We start from the raw sequence: 21,724 nt of genomic DNA on the forward strand, positions 1-21,724 counted from the left end.
TCCTTGGAGGTGACCTTAAGAAGTAGATGTGGGAATGCCATCTTCAAAAAATGATTTTGTATTACCATCTGTGATATGGACAAAAGCATATTACAGTGTGTTTTACCCAAAATTTAAAAAAATCCATTACTTTTTTCTTTTTTTAATTAGTAATTTTTTAACTCAGTTAAAAAAGACTTTTTTAACTCTTTAATGGCCAAAGATTAATGGCCGTTATTACTTTTTACTTATATCCTTTAAAATTTCCCTCTATCAAAAAATAAAATAATTAATTAAATTTCCCTCTATTTGCACCTTTTCTATATGTTCAGAGTTTAATTATTTTCTGGAAACAAGAACATTAATACCATTTCCCAGCCCCCCTCTTTTTTCCATTTAACACACAGGGTATATTTTTCCATGTTAATAAATACAGATTTATTCATTTCTAAAGCCTGTAGGTAATCTGTGCTATCATACCATTAGTTATTGGATCACCCATTATTAGCAGTCATTTAGATTGATTTCAATTTTGGTTATAAACAATGCTAATGAATACCCTCATGCATACATTTGTATATGTTTGTCCAAGTATTCCCTACAAATAAATTTCCAGAAGTGGAATTCCTGAACCAAGGGGTATACATATCTTAAAGTTTGACATTTTGCTAAATTGCCCATAAAATGTTAGATCAATTTTTATCACTATCAGAAGTTTATAAGAATGTATGTTTCTGTTTTTTCCTATTAGCCTTGAGTATTTGCAATATTCATTTCTTAAGAGAAAATAAAAATATCTATTCCTGTTTTAACTTGTTTTCTTTGATATTCATGGGCTTTAATATTCTTTCACTTTTTTTGCCATTTGTATTTTTTGGATTGTTATATTCACATTCTTATTAATTTATAGGAGCTCTTTATATATATTAGAGATGTAATCCTCTCATCATATGTTGTGAATACCCTTTCCCAGTTTGTCTTTATCTTTACCTTTGTTTATGAGAGGTATCTTTGTACTCTGTTTTTTTTTTTTTTTTTTTTTTGATGTGGTCAAACTATTAGTCTTCTCCTTTATGTCCTTACCTTTGATGGCATGCAATTTCAGTATTTTTAATGTAGTTTATAGGATTTAAGATGGATTGTTCACATTGTTAACAATAAAGTCACCTGGAAAGCAAATCAGAACTTCAAAAAATATATTTTACACTACTTATTACACAACATAGTCCTTATCACTACTAGAAAAAATATAAAGACTAAAGTTAACATATTTATCAGTATTTTTTAAAGGAAAAATCCATCTTTTCAAAACCCTCTCTGTGCCAATTAGCAGGTGATACTTTACGTATTCCATATTTATTACCTGAAATAACACAATCCCAATAGAAAACTCTAATTTGGTCAGAAAACGATTTTACAAGCTGTTGCAGAATATGGATACAAGTATCACAGCTTCAAACTGTGAGGAGAGATCCAGCCAGAGCTTGCCTAGAAATGTTTCAATAATGACCACACATGGGATAAAACAACTGAAAATCATTCACCCTCATTGACAAGTGAAACATTCTAGAAAAGTTTCTCTTTCCTTTCCTGGAGATGATACATAGGAACCCAACAGTTCATGAAGGACCGATTGACAATAATGTTGCAGCCTAATGGATGACCTCCACACGTGCATATGCCATTCCTTGATGAAGTCTTACAGGCCTTCCTTTGACATGTTCATCTAGACCCCCAGGCAATAGAATACAGCCAGCTTTCAAATACTCAAATTCCTTCTGATTTCATAATGCCTGTTCAGCTCCCTTTAAACTCTGCAGCAAAACAGTCTTCTCAATGGGTCGTAAAATAATGAATTGATGAAAGCCAACAACAACTGAACATTTTCTTTTCTTTTTTTTTTTTTTAACAATTGAACATTTTCTGTTTTAAATAGATAAAATTAACAATAACAATAATGAAATAATTTGGGCAGCATGAGTCAAAAAACTATTCCTTGCGACAAAAACAGCTGTGTGAGATAAATCTTCATTTTAAATCTTCTTCATCTTGAGAATATAAAAAAAAGAATTTATAGCTGTCTTCTCTTTCTTTGTATTCTACTAAGTGCTACTAAAAAAAAAAAGAGTTAATTAATAAGAGTCTCATATTCACCACTTTACAAATATACCTTCACCTGAGGAAGAAACAAATGTCCTCGCAACCCCTCTCTTATTGGTCAGTGATCGTTTACATGAAAGGGAGTTTTGGGCCAGGGGATATGGGGCATCCACAAAAAACAAAGAGTCACTGATACAAAAAACCCCTCATCCATAAAGAGGCGTGGAGGGATTTAAATGGGAAATAATTACATGACAGAAAACACAGCAAACAGGCAAAATGTAGGAAAGAACAAGTAAGTACAGGCTGGGGCACGACAGCTCACTGGAGAAAAGAGAAGCTGAGCAGAACATTAAAGAATGAGCTGGCAGAAAGGAAGAAGAAATGTTGCCCAAGGAGGGAAGAAGCCAACAGCTTCCCTAAGAGCAGAAAGGTATGTACAGGGAACAGCGAGCAAACAGGATTTGCTTGGAGAGTCACTGAATACTCTACTACAGAAAGACAAGACAAAGGGTGCCTGGGTGGCCCAGCGGTTGAGCATCTGCCTTTCGGCTCAGGGTGTGACCCCGGGGTCCTGGATCGAGCCCCACATCGGGCTCCCTTGCAGGAAGCCTGCTTCTCCTTCAGCCTGTGTCTCTGCCTCTCTGTCTCTCGTGAATAAATAAACAAAATCTTAAAAAAATAAAAAGAAAGAAAGATAAGACAAATGTCATACCATAGGGGAAGGAATTAAGAATAAGACAGGGGAATGCAGGGAGTATTGGGGACCACGATGAAGTTTCGTCAGCGCTGAGCAGACTATTCCCACTCCACCTCCCCACTTTCCAGAATCAAAAAGGGGAACTTGGGTTTATAAAGTCAAAGCTGCTTACAGAGCCTGCAGACTATGTGGTACAATATAGCCTCTCTCTCCCTTGTTATGTGTCCACTCCCATTACATCTAGATGATTATCTTATACAGGGATGCTCCCAAAAACAATTTTAGAATGAACAAACAATGGATGTGTAAATTAATGAACATGAAAACATGAAACATGAAAAATTTTTTCAGGAGCATGTTACATCTGGACATGAACGATTGGGGATTTCAGGGAAAGGAAGAAAAAATGGGGAGAGAAAGGAAAACTGGCTAAGACTACAGAATATCAATTATAAAATGAAAAAGACCTAGATTTAGAAGACAGAAATAGGAATAAAACATAGACATCAATCTGAGAAAATTATGATGAGTTATTAAATGATTTTAATCACTGATATTTTCATCAAGTCATACAGCCAAGTCAAGTTTTAAGTGGTCCAATCAAATATTACATTCATTCATTCAAATGGAAAGTATCTGTTGACTATCAAGCACTCCTCTGACTCCAGGGGCCAAAATGAAATTCAAATTTATTTTCTTGCAAATTTCTGACTGATCACATAAAGCCCTGAACCCTGACAGCTAATGACTCATGTGCAAATGGCCATTATTACAATAACCATCCCTGATTACCAAAATAACCTGGCATTTATTAGGAGAAAGGTTTGAAAGAGTGAATTTTAAGGCTGAGCAGCATTGAGACAGTCCCCACTGTGTATATATTGGAAACATTAAACAAGCAATTAAGCGCCTCATCTCCAATCATCTCACATTATCCAGGTGAGATAAGAGTCTCAACTGGATATAACCAGATACTGTTTTAGGAAGCATGAATTTGGCTAAGATTTTTTTTTAAGATTTTATTTATTTATTCATGAGAGACACAGAGAGAGAGAGAGAGGCAAAGACACAGGCAGAGGTCCCAAAAAAATCATTCAGCAAGTCATTCCTCAGGGGAATAAAGTTTAATGATTCCTTCCTCAGTGTTCTTTCCCTCTCTTCTTTCTTCCCCTCTTCCTTTCTTACCTATTGAGTGTCTATTATTCATCAGGCATGCTGGAAGCTCCCACAGTGAACATAACAGACATAGTCTGATGGTCTTTGGAGGACCCTTTGACTAGAGCCAGCCATTCTAAGCCCCCAAAGTAGAACCCCATCCTCCCGAAGGCTTATCTCCTAATTACTTCCATACACCACTCAAACCTCCAAATCAGACCAACAGAACTGTGTATTTAACTTTGAATACCTAGAATTTATTTTCATCTTCTACCCCTCCATCTTTCACCACCCCCTTATAATATTGCTCCCCAGTTTAACATAGTCTGACCTGGCTTCAAATTCTGACTACATGTTTCTATCTGCAGGATCTTAAGTCAATTTCTGGGACCCTCAATTTCCTCTTCAGGTAAATGAAAATAATACTACCTACATTTCTGGAATGTTGAAAGGATGAAATGTGACCATGTGTGTAAAAGAATTCAGTAAGAGGCTTTGTGATGATTTTCTTGGACCATTCCAGCTAGAAGTTAGCTCTCCTCTCAGATTTACAGAGTATGGTTATCCCATTGCACTTTTGAGCCACCTCCAATTATTGGTTATCTCTCTCTGTGTCTATCTTCACTTCCTACTTAGGACAGAGAATGGGAAAAACTTCTTTTAATACCTTAATACCTGAGATGGAGCCAGACACATACCTCATCCTATTGTGAAGGTAGGAGAAAGAGGAGGTTAATGATCCGTGGTGCCTCATAGTTGGCATTAGTAGTTTAGTTTAAAGATTCTGCTAAATTTGGAGAATCATCCAACATTCAGATCGTTCGTCTGAGCTTTGGATAATAATGCAAATCGGGAGTCTCCTCGGAATGACTTGCCTCTTTTATTTCTGTTGTTACCCAGCTTTAAGCCAAATGCAGAGACTGAAAAATATTTATACTTATATACTTTCACCTAATTTCACATTGGTCTCCACATTCAGTGGCCATGAAACAGCTGTAAAGATCAAACCAAAAAGAGTATGTCTGCAATACAACAACAGGCCATCAGAATAGGAACCTAGCCAGAAAGTTGAGGGTCAGACCAGTACTATAACCTTTTACTGGCACTCTAAGATAATGACTAGCACCCTCACAAGAGTAAGAATCAGAAGCCTGAACCTTCAAAGAAATAACTGATGCTGAAGGACTCATTTTCCTAGGCTACTGTCATGGCCAAACTTATTCTTACTCCAAATGCAACTTCAGGAAACCTTCTTTGAACCTTCTCAAACCACTTTACAGCATCACTGCAATGGCCCAGAGCCCCCTGCTTCTGCAGGAGTAATTTATGGCCCCCTAAATCAACAACCTTCCACCGCTCAATAAAACTCATTCCTGAATTATAACAGTAACCATAATTAACTTCACCCAGACTGAGCAACATGCAACCCGAAGCTCTCAATGGCCCCCATGCATTATTTCAGAGAGGGCAGGAGCCCTGGCATCTGGCTATCCCACCTGATGTCTTATGGATCCCTCATGTGATTCTCCCCCAGGAGCCAGATATCTGGAGATAACCCACAATAGGAACAAGGGGCCTATTTGGATCAAACTATAGGAGTATCTTGTTTTCTTCTCTGATAAATGGACATAACCACTTTCCAAGAGACTGAACAACGGCCAAAAGGAATCTTTCAAAATATACACTTACTTAATGATATAAGCTCATTCTGAGTTATTATTGCTTCACATGGAAAAAACCCAAGTCTTTCCCAATAGAGAACTCAGATAGACAATGAAGGTAACTGGAACTAAGGGATAGAAACAGGTTGGCAAATTCTCAGGACACATTTGGATGTAATTGCTTATTCTTTTTTTTTTTTTTCCAGGAAAAGCCCCAGCAACAGGGAAGGAACCCCTCCTTGCCCCTTTCCAGTAAATTCTCTTCATAGCACGTTGTACCTCCCCAGAGACGTTTAGAGACTGCCATTCATTTAATTGCTTGAAAAGCCCAAACCAAACAAGAGTCGCTGGAGCTTGGCCCTCTGTTTGTTGGCTGTCTGCAGATTTACAATTTAGCACCATGTGGATCTTCAGAGCCAAAGTGTTAGAATTCTGAGGGTCTCATTCCACCTCTCAAAATACAATGGGCAAGGGCGGAAAAGCTTCAAAGTCCCCAGAAGGCACCAAACCCAATTACGTTGCAACACATGTGTGCAGCCCTTTAAGCTGCTCATTAACATTTGGAAAATTCTTCTGGTAAATGTCTTCATATCCAATTTAGCCTCCTTTTCCCTTCTTTCTACCACCCTCATTTCATAGACAGGCAACAGTAATGAGCTATATAAACGTAACTCTTTAAACGAAGAATGTCATCACTTAAGAATACAAGAGAGCGGTACATGTTGTGTATGTCTACAAACTGCAGTTGCTGTCTGTTAGAGTTTGTAGCAACTTTTAAATCTGTCATCACGGCATGAATTTCATACTAAGCTCCCTTCCCGGTGCTTGAGCCAGGAAGCAAAGGGGGAACAGGCTGTATCATTTATGGGCAGATTGGTATTGGGTCAAGTGTGACATCACACTCTGCTCCCACCATAATGAGGTGAAAGGCAAGGCTGCAACAACGTGGCACTTTGTTTATTGGGAAAATTTAAGTGGGGCTGTATTTCAGCTTATGATAAAACTAAAACAAAGGATATGGATTACAGATTTTAATAGCTCCAAACAACAGGAAAGTTAAAAAGAGGGGCACTGTTTAGGACTTAGTAAAAAGTACAAAAAGTCAAAGGATCAATGTAGGCTCCAGACAGACTGGTCCCTTAGCATTTGTCCTGGGCACATTTGTTCAACTACAACATTAGAACATCAGCAAACCGTTTAAGTTTTGTTTCTTTCCCATGGTTAATATTATAAAGCAGGAAGGAAAATCAGACCTAAATGTGTATGGGGGGGGGGGGGGGTTGTGTGTGTGTGCACACATATTTAAAATATCCCATGTTTCATACTCAGGCAGGTTTCTACCATGATCAAAAATTTTCTATTCCACAAAAAATAAAACCAGACCTACAAATACAGAGAACAAACTGATGGTTGCCAGAGAAGATGGCGGTAGGCAAGCAAAATAGGTGAAGGGGAGTGGGAGATATAGACCTCCAGCTATGGAATGAATAAGTAAGTTATGGGAATAAAAGGTACAGAAGAGGGAATATAGATGATATTGTAATAGTGTTGTATGGTGACAGATGCTAGCTTATACTTGTGGTGAACACAGCACAATGCATAGAGATGTTGAATCATGGAGTGCCTGAATGGTACAGTTGGCTGATAATCCAACTCTTGGTTTCAGATCAGGTCATGCTCGCTGGGTCCTGGGATCGAGCCCCATACTGGTTTCCATGCTGAACATGGAGTCTGCTTGAGATTCTCAATCTCCCTCCCCCACCGCCCCTCCTGCTTGTGCTCTCTCTCTCAAATAAATAAAATATTTTTTTAAAGAGATGTTGAATCACTATGTTGTATACCTCAAATTAATCTAACATTGTGTGTCAATTATACTCAAAATTTTTTAATATTATATAAAAAATTTTATATTCAAAGGTAGCATGACTATAACTTCACATATCACAATTCCTAAAGTCTTCTTTCTTTGTCCACACTGATATTAGGTACCAGGATCAGCTTCTATTTCTCCGTGTAATTACCTACATCAATATTTGAATTTACAAATAACCCACTGAATACATAATATTGTGAAGTAAGATGTATTTGGCAAATAAGAGACAGCAGAAAAACTTCTGAGACCTAATTTTATTCAGAATTAGGAACATCTTATTTAAAACTGTAGCTAATCCCTACAGTTTGGTATATTTATTTATCAAGCCCAGTGTGGGCCCCATCCTCAAGGAGTGCACAGTCCATGGGAAGTTGTCCTATAAACAACTGACTACAAGACAAGGAAGGCACAGTGAAACTAGAACCCTGAGCTAAGCATAGCTATTCACGTGAACCCAGAAGAAGCAACAATTAAATTCACCTAAAACTATTTCATCTTCCACTGCAAGAACTCTACTTGCCTACTTTTCCTGTATATCAAGAAAGCAAAAGGCCTGAGCCACTCCTGTTGGGAGGTGACCCACTAAAATGCGAAAGACACAAAGCTTCGTACCACCAAGGTTCCGTGAAGTCCTCTAGAGGAGCTTAGTTTTCAAATTGTTCTAAATAGTTCTACTTAATTTAAGTGAGAATTTTATTTTTAAGGGAGACTATCCCATTGTAGGACTAAAAATCTACAACTACTCTTTTGTCCTTAATTTTTCAGCTTTCATCAGATATATCCTAGAATTGGGCCTAAATTTTACCAATTCTTTCCAAGAATAATGGCACCCCCAATAACACCACTGTGAAGATTAAATGACATGTGAAGTACTTGGTAAAAGAGCAGCACATGGCAAATGCTCAATAAGTTAGCTGTTGACAAAATAATAATTATATAATGAGGAGAAGATGGTAATAACAATTATATTATACCATAGTCATATATTACACCATAATCATTCTTCATAGAAGCTCACTGCCTAATATTATCTGAAATCACAGTCCTTCCTCTAGTTAATTCTATTTTAGGACCCTAATATTTTCAATCTTCCTACCTGTGGGGAAAAAGCAGTGGAGAAAGAGAAAGACAATAGAAACAAAATGCAGAGACAGCCAATCACTCAGCAAAGCCCCCACCCCGTGTGCATACAATCAGCACCAGCTGTAGTCCAATTAAACTTAATCTAGTCACATGCTCATGTGCTTCTCAGAAATTAGAGGAAATCAATTCAAATGCTAATGAGAAAGTCCATAATTTATTATCTGCTAAGGAATGCATGTTACATTAATTTTAACTGTAAACAATTATTTTTATTGCAAGATTAATTACCCTATCTTATACAACTTCCTTTTTTCATATTCTTTTAAGGAATTAGTTTTCAGTTGCTGTTTTGTGGCTCTGTCACAGTTCTTTAGCTTGAGAAAAGTATAATTAATTTAGGGATGCTGCAAATGTTGTTTTCTATTCTTCTGCCAAAAGAAAGTGGGATAAATGGCTAGGTCAAGCATGGAGAAAAATAGCTGCTGCTTCCGGCCAGGATGAAAAGACATTAGAACTCAGAATGGAAGTGGGGGGAACCAAACAGAATTTAAAACGTGAGCTAACGTTGGTCAGTTCTGGCCATAGCATTCCCCAAAGGCTTCAAAATGCAAGTCAGTCCTCAGATTATTCCTCAGTCTTAAAAGTCCATGGGAACCGCATGGGCTAAAGTTTTCAGAGCAAGAAAGAAACCAATCCTTTTTTCTTAAAATAGCATCAAGGTCTGGACTTCTCTGTCCATGCTGGGTGGGGTGACTGCTCCTTTGGAACAATCAAAAAGGAATCAAAGTTTTGCTGTCAGAACTCCACTCCCTTGACAAAACTGCCTTCTCTCTGACTTGGCTCCCAAGGTCAATGAATGTTCAGTACACTGGCTTGTGGGAACTTATTCTTAAGTTGGTCACTTCTCAACATGAAGAATAGGACGTTAGACAGTGACTAGCACTTATAGGGTTGAAAGTGAGTATTCTATTGTTTCTGATGAATCATTTGCTTGATTCTTATGCTTTCTAAAAGTGTCTTTCAGTACAACCAGACTGAGCAGTTTAAGGTAAATATTTATATAATACGAAAATCTATTAGTTTATTTCATTGGGACCCTCTCAATTTGAACATCCAGTGAAAGCACTGCTAGTCATCGATTAAAATTAAATTAGACTAAATTAAATCAATAACCCTAGTTGTTGATTTCGATGGGAATTTGGTTAGAAAATGGGTAAGAGAATTGAGGTCTAGAAGATTCAACTGCTAATTACTTGTAAAAGTTTTGGCTTAAAGGGTAATAAGCATTTGACCTAGGAATGGAAACAGAGAAGAGGTGCTGGCCATGAAGACTCTGGGCCACAACCGTAACGTCAGCGTTGGCCATGACTTCCTGTCAAGGAGACTGAATCCTAGTCAGTCTTAATGTGTTTCTCTCAGAAAACTATGGCCTGGGAGGCCATGGGGCACACACAACAATCAGCCGGGCTATAGTAGACAGGATGAAAAACAATCTTTCCCATAAGCGACAAGCTCTCAGCACTCCACATTGTAAATTCAAAACAAAAAGTGGGGTTTTTATCCTTCTTACATGCTTTCATGATTTCTATTAAATATTTTCACAAGTCCCTACCAGGAGAGCATGTGCTACTTATCAGAATCCCATATAGTAGCTACAAAAACCAGGAAGTGGTTGGAAGGGACAGACTGTGGTGATACAGGTTACACCTGGTTTCAATTTGATTGTCAGATGTCATAAGGGCAGGCTTATAAGACTAAACCTCATTTCTACCTCAAACCTATAGAGGATTATTGCTGATTTATTTTAGCAAAGAATGTTTCATGCTCTTGGTTTCCATTCCAATTTCTCTGCTTAATAAAATAAGATGTCACATGTCAAGCTACATTGTAGTGAATTATTTCAACAACCCAAAGCCATTCAAATCCACTTGAAAACTTGCCACAATGCCAAGATCTGTCACAAAGCATTAGGATTAGTTACCCCTGGAAAACCCTCCTACTATAAGACACACGGATAGGCAGCACACAAGAAGAAAACCCTGAAGTATTTCCAAGCTTTGCACACCAAAGAACTCTGGTTCAATAGATATAAGGGTTCTTATGGCCCTTTGAATTACTCCGTGCCCAAATTTATATTCCTCTGTTCTTTTGACCAGACCAAAATAGTCTTAACATGGGCCAAATTCCTGCTTTTCCAAGCTGTAGTCCTGTGTCAAGTTCCACAAAATACATGACAAAGAACCTCCATTATTTTCAGATATTTCATAAATTTCTTTATGATAGAAATTTGCATTCTATTAAAGCCCTCTGCTTAATAAATAACAGGAATTCCGGGGATTCCTGGGTGACTCTGGTTTAGTGCCTCCTTCATTTGGCCCAGGGCGTGATCCTGGAGTCCTGGGATCGAGTCCCACATCAGGATCCCTGCGTGGAGCCTGCTTCTCCCTCTGCCTGTGTCTCTGCCTCTCTCTCTCTCTCTCTCTCTATACCTCTCATGAATAAATAATAAAATCTTAAAAAAAAATAACAGGACTTCCAGGCAAGTAATAAGCCACAAGTCTATATTTTGAAAGTTTGTCTTGCTCTAGGTCTGTTTACTTGCATCCAAGAGCAGAGAGTATATTCAAATGAGCCTCCTCCTAAGTGAGGCAAGTGGCTGCATCTCCAACTCTGATCAGTTACAGATTGTTTTTTTAGTTACAGATGTATTTCACACATCCCAAACCAATGTGGTTAAAGAAGAAATTACTTTGGGGAGAGTCTATAGATCATAAATGTAATAAATGAACCTAAGGAACCCCATCTGTAAGTGCTTAGGCATTCTCGATTTAATGGTAGAGTTTCAATGCCTTACCCTAAAACACTCTTAAAGTAGGATTCTTTATGGCAAATATGTATGGAACGTCTTGTAGAACCACAGGATTTCATTTCCCAATGTTGATGTGTATGGGAATAAAAATGAACCTGGAGAAACAGAGATATCACATGAAGCCTTTTCTTAAACTGTTTCTTCAACTACTGGGAAGCAGGATCCCCAAGCATCACACAAGAAAGTATTCTCTCATGATTCCAAAAGAGAAATTCAGGCTTTAAAAGGATCACAGTTTACATCTGGTTCAAGGAAGTATTCTTACATTCTCAGCTCTTTTGAGATTCACCAATCTCTGGTCATACTGTGGTCATTCAAGCCATGTTAGCTCTCATAGAGCCGTATTTGTGCATCAGCACAAGCCTCTGACAGGCCCCAGCCATTGCTAGAGAAGCTAGTTGGACTTCCACCCAAGCCCAGGCCCATCAAGGTTCCAAACAAACTCCCAAGGGTCAATGGACAGAATTCTGGATCTCTGTAAACTTGGGGGAGAAAAAAATTATTTTGGTTAAATTCAGTATTTCCTTAAATTGTGAATGTAGACAACAAATCAGAGCAGAATTAGCACATCTAGGACTCACAGAAATCAAATGTATTTTCATATCACCATTAATGTTGATGTAGCTATTTCAAAATACCATTTATGTTCATCATTACATCAAAATTCTAGTGATTATCAAATACATTGCTAGATTTATTATTTATCTATTAATAAAGCATTTATAGACAGTCCCAAGTTACAATGGTCTGACTCACAATTTTTTGACTTTACAATGGTGCAAAACAGATATGCATTCAGTAGGAACCATAAACTTTGAATTTTGATCTTTTCCAGGACTACTAATATGCAGTAAAATACTCTCCGTGATGGTGAGCAGTTGCAGCCCCACCTCCCAGTCACACCACCATGGGGGTAAACAACCCACACACCTAAAACGACGATGTACCCATACAACCATTCTGTTTTTCACTTTCAATACAGTATTCAATCAATTACATGAGATATTCAAGACTTTATTATAAAACAGGCTTTGTGTTAGAGAAGTCTGCACAACTGTGAGCTAATATAAGTGTTCTGAGCACATTTAAGGTAGGCTAGGCTTGAGGAAGAAAAACCTACGTTTAATTGGGGTTCCCGAGGGCGCCGAAAGGGACAGAGGGCCAGAATATGTATTTGAACAAATTCTAGCTGAAAACTTTCCTAATCTGGGAAGGGAAACAGGCATTCAGATCCAGGAAATAGAGAGATCCCCCCCTAAAATCAATAAAAACCGTTCAACACCTCGACATTTAATTGTGAAGCTTGCAAATTCCAAAGATAAGGAGAAGATCCTTAAAGCAGCAAGAGACAAGAAATCCCTGACTTTTATGGGGAGGAGTATTAGGGTAACAGCAGACCTCTCCACAGAGACCTGGCAGGCCAGAAAGGGCTGGCAGGATATATTCAGGGTCCTAAAGGAGAAGAACATGCAACCAAGAATACTTTATCCAGCAAGGCTCTCATTCAAAATGGAAGGAGAGATAAAGAGCTTCCAAGACAGGCAGCAACTAAAAGAATATGTGACCTCCAAACCAGCTCTGCAAGAAATTTTAAGGGGGCCTCTTAAAATTCCCCTTTAAGAAGAAGTTCAGTGGAACAGTCCACAAAAACAAAGACTGAATAGATATCATGATGACACTAAACTCATATCTCTCAATAGTAACTCTGAATGTGAACGGGCTTAATGACCCCATCAAAAGGCGCAGGGTTTCAGACTGGATAAAAAAGCAGGACCCATCTATTTGCTGTCTACAAGAGACTCATTTTAGACAGAAGGACACCTACAGCCTGAAAATAAAAGGTTGGAGAACCATTTACCATTCGAATGGTCCTCAAAAGAAAGCAGGGGTAGCCATCCTTATATCAGATAAACTAAAATTTACCCCAAAGACTGTAGTGAGAGATGAAGAGGGACACTATATCATACTTAAAGGATCTATTCAACAAGAGGACTTAACAATCCTCAATATATATGCTCCGAATGTGGGAGCTGCCAAATATATAAATCAATTATTAACCAAAGTGAAGAAATACTTAGATAATAATACACTTATACTTGGTGACTTCAATCTAGCTCTTTCTATACTTGATAGGTCTTCTAAGCAAAACATCTCCAAAGAAACGAGAGCTTTAAATGATACACTGGACCAGATGGATTTCACAGATATCTACAGAACTTTACATCCAAACTCAACTGAATACACATTCTTCTCAAGCGCACATGGAACTTTCTCCAGAATAGACCACATATTGGGTCACAAATCGGGTCTGAACCGATACCAAAAGATTGGGATTGTCCCCTGCATATTCTCGGACCATAATGCCTTGAAATTAGAACTAAATCACAACAAGAAGTTTGGAAGGACCTCAAACACATGGAGGTTAAGGACCATCCTGCTAAAAGATAAAAGGGTCAACCAGGAAATTAAGGAAGAATTAAAAAGATTCATGGAAACTAATGAGAATGAAGATACAACCGTTCAAAATCTTTGGGATGCAGCAAAAGCAGTCCTAAGGGGGAAATACATCGCAATACAAGCATCCATTCAAAAACTGGAAAGAACTCAAATACAAAAGCTAACCTTACACATAAAGGAGCTAGAGAAAAAACAGCAAATAGATCCTACACCCAAGAGAAGAAGGGAGATAATAAAGATTCGAGCAGAACTCAACGAAATCGAGACCAGAAGAACTGTGGAACAGATCAACAAAACCAGGAGTTGGTTCTTTGAAAGAATTAATAAGATAGATAAACCATTAGCCAGCCTTATTAAAAAGAAGAGAGAGAAGACTCAAATTAATAAAATCATGAATGAGAAAGGAGAGATCACTACCAACACCAAGGAAATACAAACGATTTTAAAAACATATTATGAACAGCTCTACGCCAATAAATTAGGCAATCTAGAAGAAATGGACGCATTCCTGGAAAGCCACAAACTACCAAAACTGGAACAGGAAGAAATAGAAAACCTGAACAGGCCAATAACCAGGGAGGAAATTGAAGCAGTCATTAAAAACCTCCCAAGACACAAGAGTCCAGGGCCAGATGGCTTCCCAGGAGAATTTTATCAAACGTTTAAAGAAGAAATCATACCTATTCTCCTAAAGCTGTTTGGAAAGATAGAAAGAGATGGAGTACTTCCAAATTCGTTCTATGAAGCCAGCATCACCTTAATTCCAAAGCCAGACAAAGACCCCGCCAAAAAGGAGAATTACAGACCAATATCCCTGATGAACATGGATGCAAAAATTCTCAACAAGATACTGGCCAATAGGATCCAACAGTACATTAAGAAAATTATTCACCATGACCAAGTAGGATTTATCCCTGGGACACAAGGCTGGTTCAACACCCGTAAAACAATCAATGTGATTCATCATATCAGCAAGAGAAAAACCAAGAACCATATGATCCTCTCATTGGATGCAGAGAAAGCATTTGACAAAATACAGCATCCATTCCTGATCAAAACTCTTCAAAGTGTAGGGATAGAGGGAACATTCCTCGACATCTTAAAAGCCATCTATGAAAAGCCCACAGCAAATATCATTCTCAATGGGGAAGCACTGGGAGCCTTTCCCCTAAGATCAGGAACAAGACAGGGATGTCCACTCTCACCACTGCTATTCAACATAGTACTGGAAGTCCTAGCCTCAGCAATCAGACAACAAAAAGACATTAAAGGCATTCAAATTGGCAAAGAAGAAGTCAAACTCTCTCTCTTCGCCGATGACATGATACTCTACATAGAAAACCCAAAAGTCTCCACCCCAAGATTGCTAGAACTCATACAGCAATTTGGTAGCGTGGCAGGATACAAAATCAATGCCCAGAAGTCAGTGGCATTTCTATACACTAACAATGAGACAGAAGAAAGAGAAATTAAGGAGTCAATCCCATTTACAATTGCACCCAAAAGCATAAGATACCTAGGAATAAACCTCACCAAAGATGTAAAGGATCTATACCCTCAAAACTATAGAACACTTCTGAAAGAAATTGAGGAAGACACAAAGAGATGGAAAAATATTCCATGCTCATGGATTGGCAGAATTAATATTGTGAAAATGTCAATGTTACCCAGGGCAATATACACGTTTAATGCAATCCCTATCAAAATACCATGGACTTTCTTCAGAGAGTTAGAACAAATTATTTTAAGATTTGTGTGGAATCAGAAAAGACCCCGAATAGCCAGGGGAATTTTAAAAAAGAAAACCATATCTGGGGGCATCACAATGCCAGATTTCAGGTTGTACTACAAAGCTGTGGTCATCAAGACAGTGTGGTACTGGCACAAAAACAGACACATAGATCAGTGGAACAGAATAGAGAATCCAGAAGTGGACCCTGAACTTTATGGGCAACTAATATTCGATAAAGGAGGAAAGACTATCCATTGGAAGAAAGACAGTCTCTTCAATAAATGGTGCTGGGAAAATTGGACATCCACATGCAGAAGAATGAAACTAGACCACTCCCTTTCACCATACACAAAGATAAACTCAAAATGGATGAAAGATCTAAATGTGAGACAAGATTCCATCAAAATCCTAGAGAAGAACACAGGCAACACCCTTTTTGAACTCGGCCATAGTAACTTCTTGCAAGATACATCCACAAAGGCAAAAGAAACAAAAGCAAAAATGAACTATTGGGACTTCATCAAGATAAGAAGCTTTTGCACAGCAAAGGATACAGTCAACAAAACTCAAAGACAACCTACAGAATGGGAGAAGATATTTGCAAATGACATATCAGATAAAGGGCTAGTTTCCAAGATCTATAAAGAACTTATTAAACTCAACACCAAAGAAACAAACAATCCAATCATGAAATGGGCAAAAGACATGAACAGAAATCTCACAGAGGAAGACATAGACATGGCCAACATGCATATGAGAAAATGCTCTGCATCACTTGCCATCAGGGAAATACAAATCAAAACTACAATGAGATACCACCTCACACCAGTGAGAATGGGGAAAATTAACAAGGCAGGAAACAACAAATGTTGGAGAGGATGCGGAGAAAAGGGAACCCTCCTACACTGTTGGTGGGAATGTGAACTGGTGCAGCCACTCTGGAAAACTGTGTGGAGGTTCCTCAAACAGTTAAAAATATACCTGCCCTACGACCCAGCAATTGCACTGTTGGGGATTTACCCCAAAGATACAAATGCAATGAAACGCCGGGACACCTGCACCCCGATGTTTCTAGCAGCAATGGCCACGATAGCCAAACTGTGGAAGGAGCCTCGGTGTCCAACGAAAGATGAATGGATAAAGAAGATGTGGTCTATGTATACAATGGAATATTACTCAGCTATTAGAAATGACAAATACCCACCATTTGCTTCAACGTGGATGGAACTGGAGGGTATTATGCTGAGTGAAGTAAGTCAGTCGGAGAAGGACAAACATTATATGTTCTCATTCATTTGGGGAATATAAATAATAGTGAAAGGGAAAACAAGGGAAGGGAGAAGAAATGTGTGGGAAATATCAGAAAGGGAGACAGAACGTAAAGACTGCTAACTCTGGGAAACGAACTAGGGGTGGTAGAAGGGGAGGAGGGCGGGGGGTGGGAGTGAATGGGTGACGGGCACTGGGTGTTATTCTGTATGTTAGTAAATTGAACACCAATAAAAAAAAAAAAAAAAAAAAAAAAAAAAAAAAAAATAAGGTAGGCTAGGCTAAGCTATGATGTTTGGTGTATCGAGGGCATTGCTGACTTAGATATTTTCAATTTATTATGGGTTTCTCTCTCAATAAAGTAGAGGAAGATTTATATATTACTATATCATAATTTTTAGATAATACTTTGGTAACTGTTTCAATATAATTAGTTCTCATAATTCTAGATATTTTATCTTATGCATTAAAGCATTTTTCTGAGAAAGGGTTTTTTGGCTTTATCCAATTTCCAAAGGAGTCTGTGGAACACACACACACAAGATAGAAAGATAGAAAGCTCTAACCCTGGTATAACCTTAGAACTCTCATCTGATTATTACTACATAATCCTATTCCACAAAATGGTTTCTACCTGGTCCTAACAAATTCTACAGTTCTAGTAGCCCCACTCTTCTACTATTCCTGACTTCCTCCCTTAGAAACTTGATTCATTCTCTGTGAATTCATTCTCTGTCCTTCCAGGACTTTTTTCTCTGATTAGCTCATTCGTTCATTCAATAAGTATTTACTAAGTGCCTACTATGTGTCAGATACTGTGTGATGTGGTAGAGATATAGAGACCAGTTCCCTATACCAATAGAACTTACATTCTAGTGGAAATGGATGGATGGATTTCCTATACAGGAAGCTATACAGAAAATTAGAGTAAGCTGATGTCATGGAAAAAGACTGGTGGCTACTATCGCTTGGTGGTCATGCACAACCTCTCTGAAAATAGATGGTAGAAGGGGCAGCCATTTGCTGTTCAGGGAGGAAAATGATCAAAGTACTTGAGTGAACAGGGGAGGCCACAGTAGTTGGAACACAATTCTGAGACACCAACGGGTGATAGAGGAGATAAGAGTGGAAAGGATTTATTTCATAAAGAGCATCCTAAGTTGGGCAAGAACTTCAAACTTTACAAAAATGCTCAGCAGCCATTCAAGGGTGTTAAACAGGAAATTGTCATGACCTGATTTCTGTTTTTAAAACAATTGTTTTGACTGCTGTGTAGTGAATAGGCTGTAGGGACCAAGAGTGAAATCAGTGAGTAACTTAGGAGGCTACTGCAGTAAACTTGCAGGACTAGGTGAGAGTATAGGTAGGAGAGGGAGGGATGAAACTGTGATACATATCAGGCTGGGTCACAGCAGGAAGCAGTGCCAGAATCAAGATAATGTGAGGGAAGTTTAACAAGTGACAATTTACAAACTGACCATAAAGAAACCACAAGGGATAGTGTAACAGCCCATGGTTGTTAACCAAAAGGCCCAAAGGTAATGGGAAGGGTGGCTACTGGAACCCAGAAGGAGAAAAGTATGCAAAGATGGCTGCCAGACGGCACGGCCAGGCTATGCTAGTAAGACCTAAGTGGGGGCCTAGCCTAGGTCTGGCTGTGGCCCACTTTTAAGGCCACTAAGGAAATAAATATCTTTACCTCACCCTCCAACCTCCCATCGGGATTCACTGCAGAGTAAAGGAAGATGAGTGGCTGCTGCCTGCCTTGCGGCTCAGAGTGCCAGGTCTCTTACATTCATTGATTATGAAGGCTATCTCCTTGCATCCAAATTATTTGTTTCTATTCTCTTCTCCCTCTTGAGGATGTCCATGTGCATCTGTTGCTCCCAGTACAGTGGCCATTAAATGAAAGATTGTGGTGAATGAATGAATGAATGAATGGCCCCTTTCAGGTTCCTATGTTCCTACACCTATATAATGCTATTACTCCACATGAGGTTTTCCACATCAACTGCTCTACAAGTAATAGCATGCCGATGTCACGACTTGTGCTGACACACTGGCTTTCCTCCCAGTTCAGATGGGCCCATCACAGGGTTCTTGTCCCACTTCTTGTCCATCTCAAAGTCCCACTCTCTCTCCTATTTACTCCTTCCTGTATCTATTTAGGGTTGTCAACCTGCTCTGAGCCATCTGCCTGGATTTTTATAGTTTTTTGTCCAAAGAGTTCTAACTTCTTAGTAATAGCAGATATATGGCTTCCCTTTGAGCTTTTCCGTATCAAATTAGCACTCTAACTATTTAGTGTTAGGACCTTGGTGAATATGCACATACATATATGTCATCTATATCTCCAAGTTCAAGGAGACATGGCCTGTCGCTGCATTCAGTACTTGAGGATGCCAGTGTTTCATGCTAATCTGTCTCACTGTATAAATGTTATGCCCAGATTTCTTTTGGTGATATAAACTGAGCCTCTGCTTTTGCTGATGAAAATAAAATGCCAAATACTCAAGTATAAATGACTTATTTCTGGGGGGAAAAAAAAACTACTTCAAAACTACTTCATACTTATCAATCCCCATATCTTGCCTGTCCAGTACAGTAGCATGCACAACTTTTCAGCTCTGCCTTCAAAATGTGATAAATCTTCCCTCTGGGGCAAAGAGTGCATCTGTGTATTTATCCAGAGAATGAATTTAACTCTTGTCTACATGTTTAAAAAAAAAAAAAAAGGTCGGGTGGAAGAGGGAGGAGGAAAAAGGTAACAGATTGTGAAGGATTGATTACTAAAGCAAAAAAATCAATCTTGAGACTTTGATGATTTAACCAGCTACAAAAGCATAGAAATGTATGAGAAAGCCCTGATTGATTTTTAACTCCGTAATCCTTCCCACCCCATCTATTATCCTGTATGGATCATATTAGCCATCATTATGACTAAGACAAGATAGGACACTGACATCCGTCTGACATAATATAACTGTAAATGGAATCGGCTTCTACACAAAGGCTTTTACCTGGTTATTAATAGTGTTCTCTGTGGGTGATGGACTGGACTGATATTAAAACCTCCGTCAGCTGTGTGGAGCCATTGCAATTTGATTTCAGTCCAAGAAGCAGCTCCTCAAGGTAGTGATTGCACAGTGCCCTGACAAACTGCTCAAGTATCATTCCTGAATACTCACCCTTTTAAGAGGCTCATAAAATACTGAGGGCTGATGACATCTTTTTGGCACTGAGGGCTCCAAGCTAGTACTGCTAAGCTGAAAGATACAGGGTATGTTCGCAAATGCCTTGACGACATCCCTCATCTTCACCACTACCAACATGAATGTGGAGTAAAGCAAGATTTAGGGCACACAGCTTTTCAGATGACATGCATTACAGTAAAACACAGATGAACACACACCAAGATATTAAGGTCACTTGGTGACTCTTGCTTGTTTCACTTACCTTCGATGAATCAATGAAAAATATTTAGTTCTTAAGCAAACATTTACCTTCTCAGCTCCATGAGGGTTCCAACCACTATTTCATGTCTAACCAAACCAACCAGTGAATTAGAAACAGAAATATTGGAGGACTTGCCCAAGAGTACACAGTAATTTAGAAGCAGTTCTAATTAGAAAGCCCAGATTTCCCCCAAACTACTCTGAACTCCTGCCCTTGAAGCCAAACATGGCAGTCAAATTCTGGATAACATTCTGAGCTGGATGGATGGTAGGGGAGGAGGACACCTTGTATTTACAATTAGTACCTCTTTCTTTTAGAACCTGGAAAATATTTCCCCATTGATAATGAGAATATATTTGAAAATTCCTGTGTTTGGAAGCTACATTCTGGGATCAATTGTGAGAATTAAATGAGATGTTAGACACAGAGATAAGTGACAGAATTTAAAATAGTGCCTGACACATCCAAATTGACAAGTCAAACTTCCAGTCTTTGCAGATGACACAATACTCTATGTTGCAAATCCAAAAGACTCCACCCAAAAATTGCTAGAACTTATACAGGAATTCTGCAAAGTGGCAAGATACAAAATCAATGCACAGAAATCAGTTGCGTTTCCAAACACTAACAATGTTAGAGGCACAAGAAAGAGAAATCAAGGAATGGATCCCACTTACAATTGCACCAAAACCCATAGTATACTTAGGAGTAAACCTAACCAAAGAGGTAATGGATCCGTACTCTGAAAACTATAGAACACTTATGAAAGAAATTGGGGAAGACATAAAGAAATGGAAAAACATTCCATGCTCATGGATTAGAAGAAAAAATATTGTTTAAATGTCTACACTGCCCAGAGCAATCTACACATTCAATGAAATCCCTATCAAAATACCAGCAGTATTTTTCACGGAGCTGGAACAAACCTAAAATTTGTATGAAACCAGAAAAGATGCCAAAAAGCCAAAGGAATGTTGAAAAAGAAAACCAAAACAGGAAGCATCACAATTCTGAACTTCAAGCCGTATTACAAAGCTGTACTCATCAAGACAGTATGGTACTGGCACAAAAATAGACACATAGATCAATGGAACACAATTGAGAATTCCACAACTCTGTGGTCAGTTAATCTTGGACAAAGCAGGAAAGAATATCCAATGGAAGAAAAGTCTCTTCAACAGATGGTGCTGGGAAAATTAGACAGCCACATACAGAAGAATGGAACTTGACCATTTTCTTACACCCTACACAAAAATAAACTAAAAATGGATGAAAGACCTAAAAGTGAGACAGGAATTCATCAAAATCCTAGAGAACACAGGCAGCAACATCTTTGACCTCAGCCTCAGCAGCTTCTTGCTAGACACATCTCCAAAGGCAAGGGAAACAA

At 38.6% G+C, this 21,724-nt stretch overlaps 1 long non-coding RNA gene across 1 annotated transcript in view; it reads right to left on the reverse strand.

The window, feature by feature from the left end:
* Window positions 1-1,000: 1,000 nt before the first annotated feature.
* LOC111094207 overlaps window positions 1,001-21,724 on the reverse strand; it is an 86,330-nt gene continuing 65,606 nt past the window's right edge. Inside the window, exon 4 of the long non-coding RNA XR_005384774.1 lies at window positions 1,001-2,091. This is a non-coding gene — a long non-coding RNA (uncharacterized LOC111094207). The remainder of the gene's footprint in view (window positions 2,092-21,724) is intronic.

Source organism: Canis lupus, chromosome 36 (assembly GCF_011100685.1).
Source record: "Canis lupus familiaris isolate Mischka breed German Shepherd chromosome 36, alternate assembly UU_Cfam_GSD_1.0, whole genome shotgun sequence".
Lineage (NCBI taxonomy): Eukaryota > Metazoa > Chordata > Mammalia > Carnivora > Canidae > Canis > Canis lupus.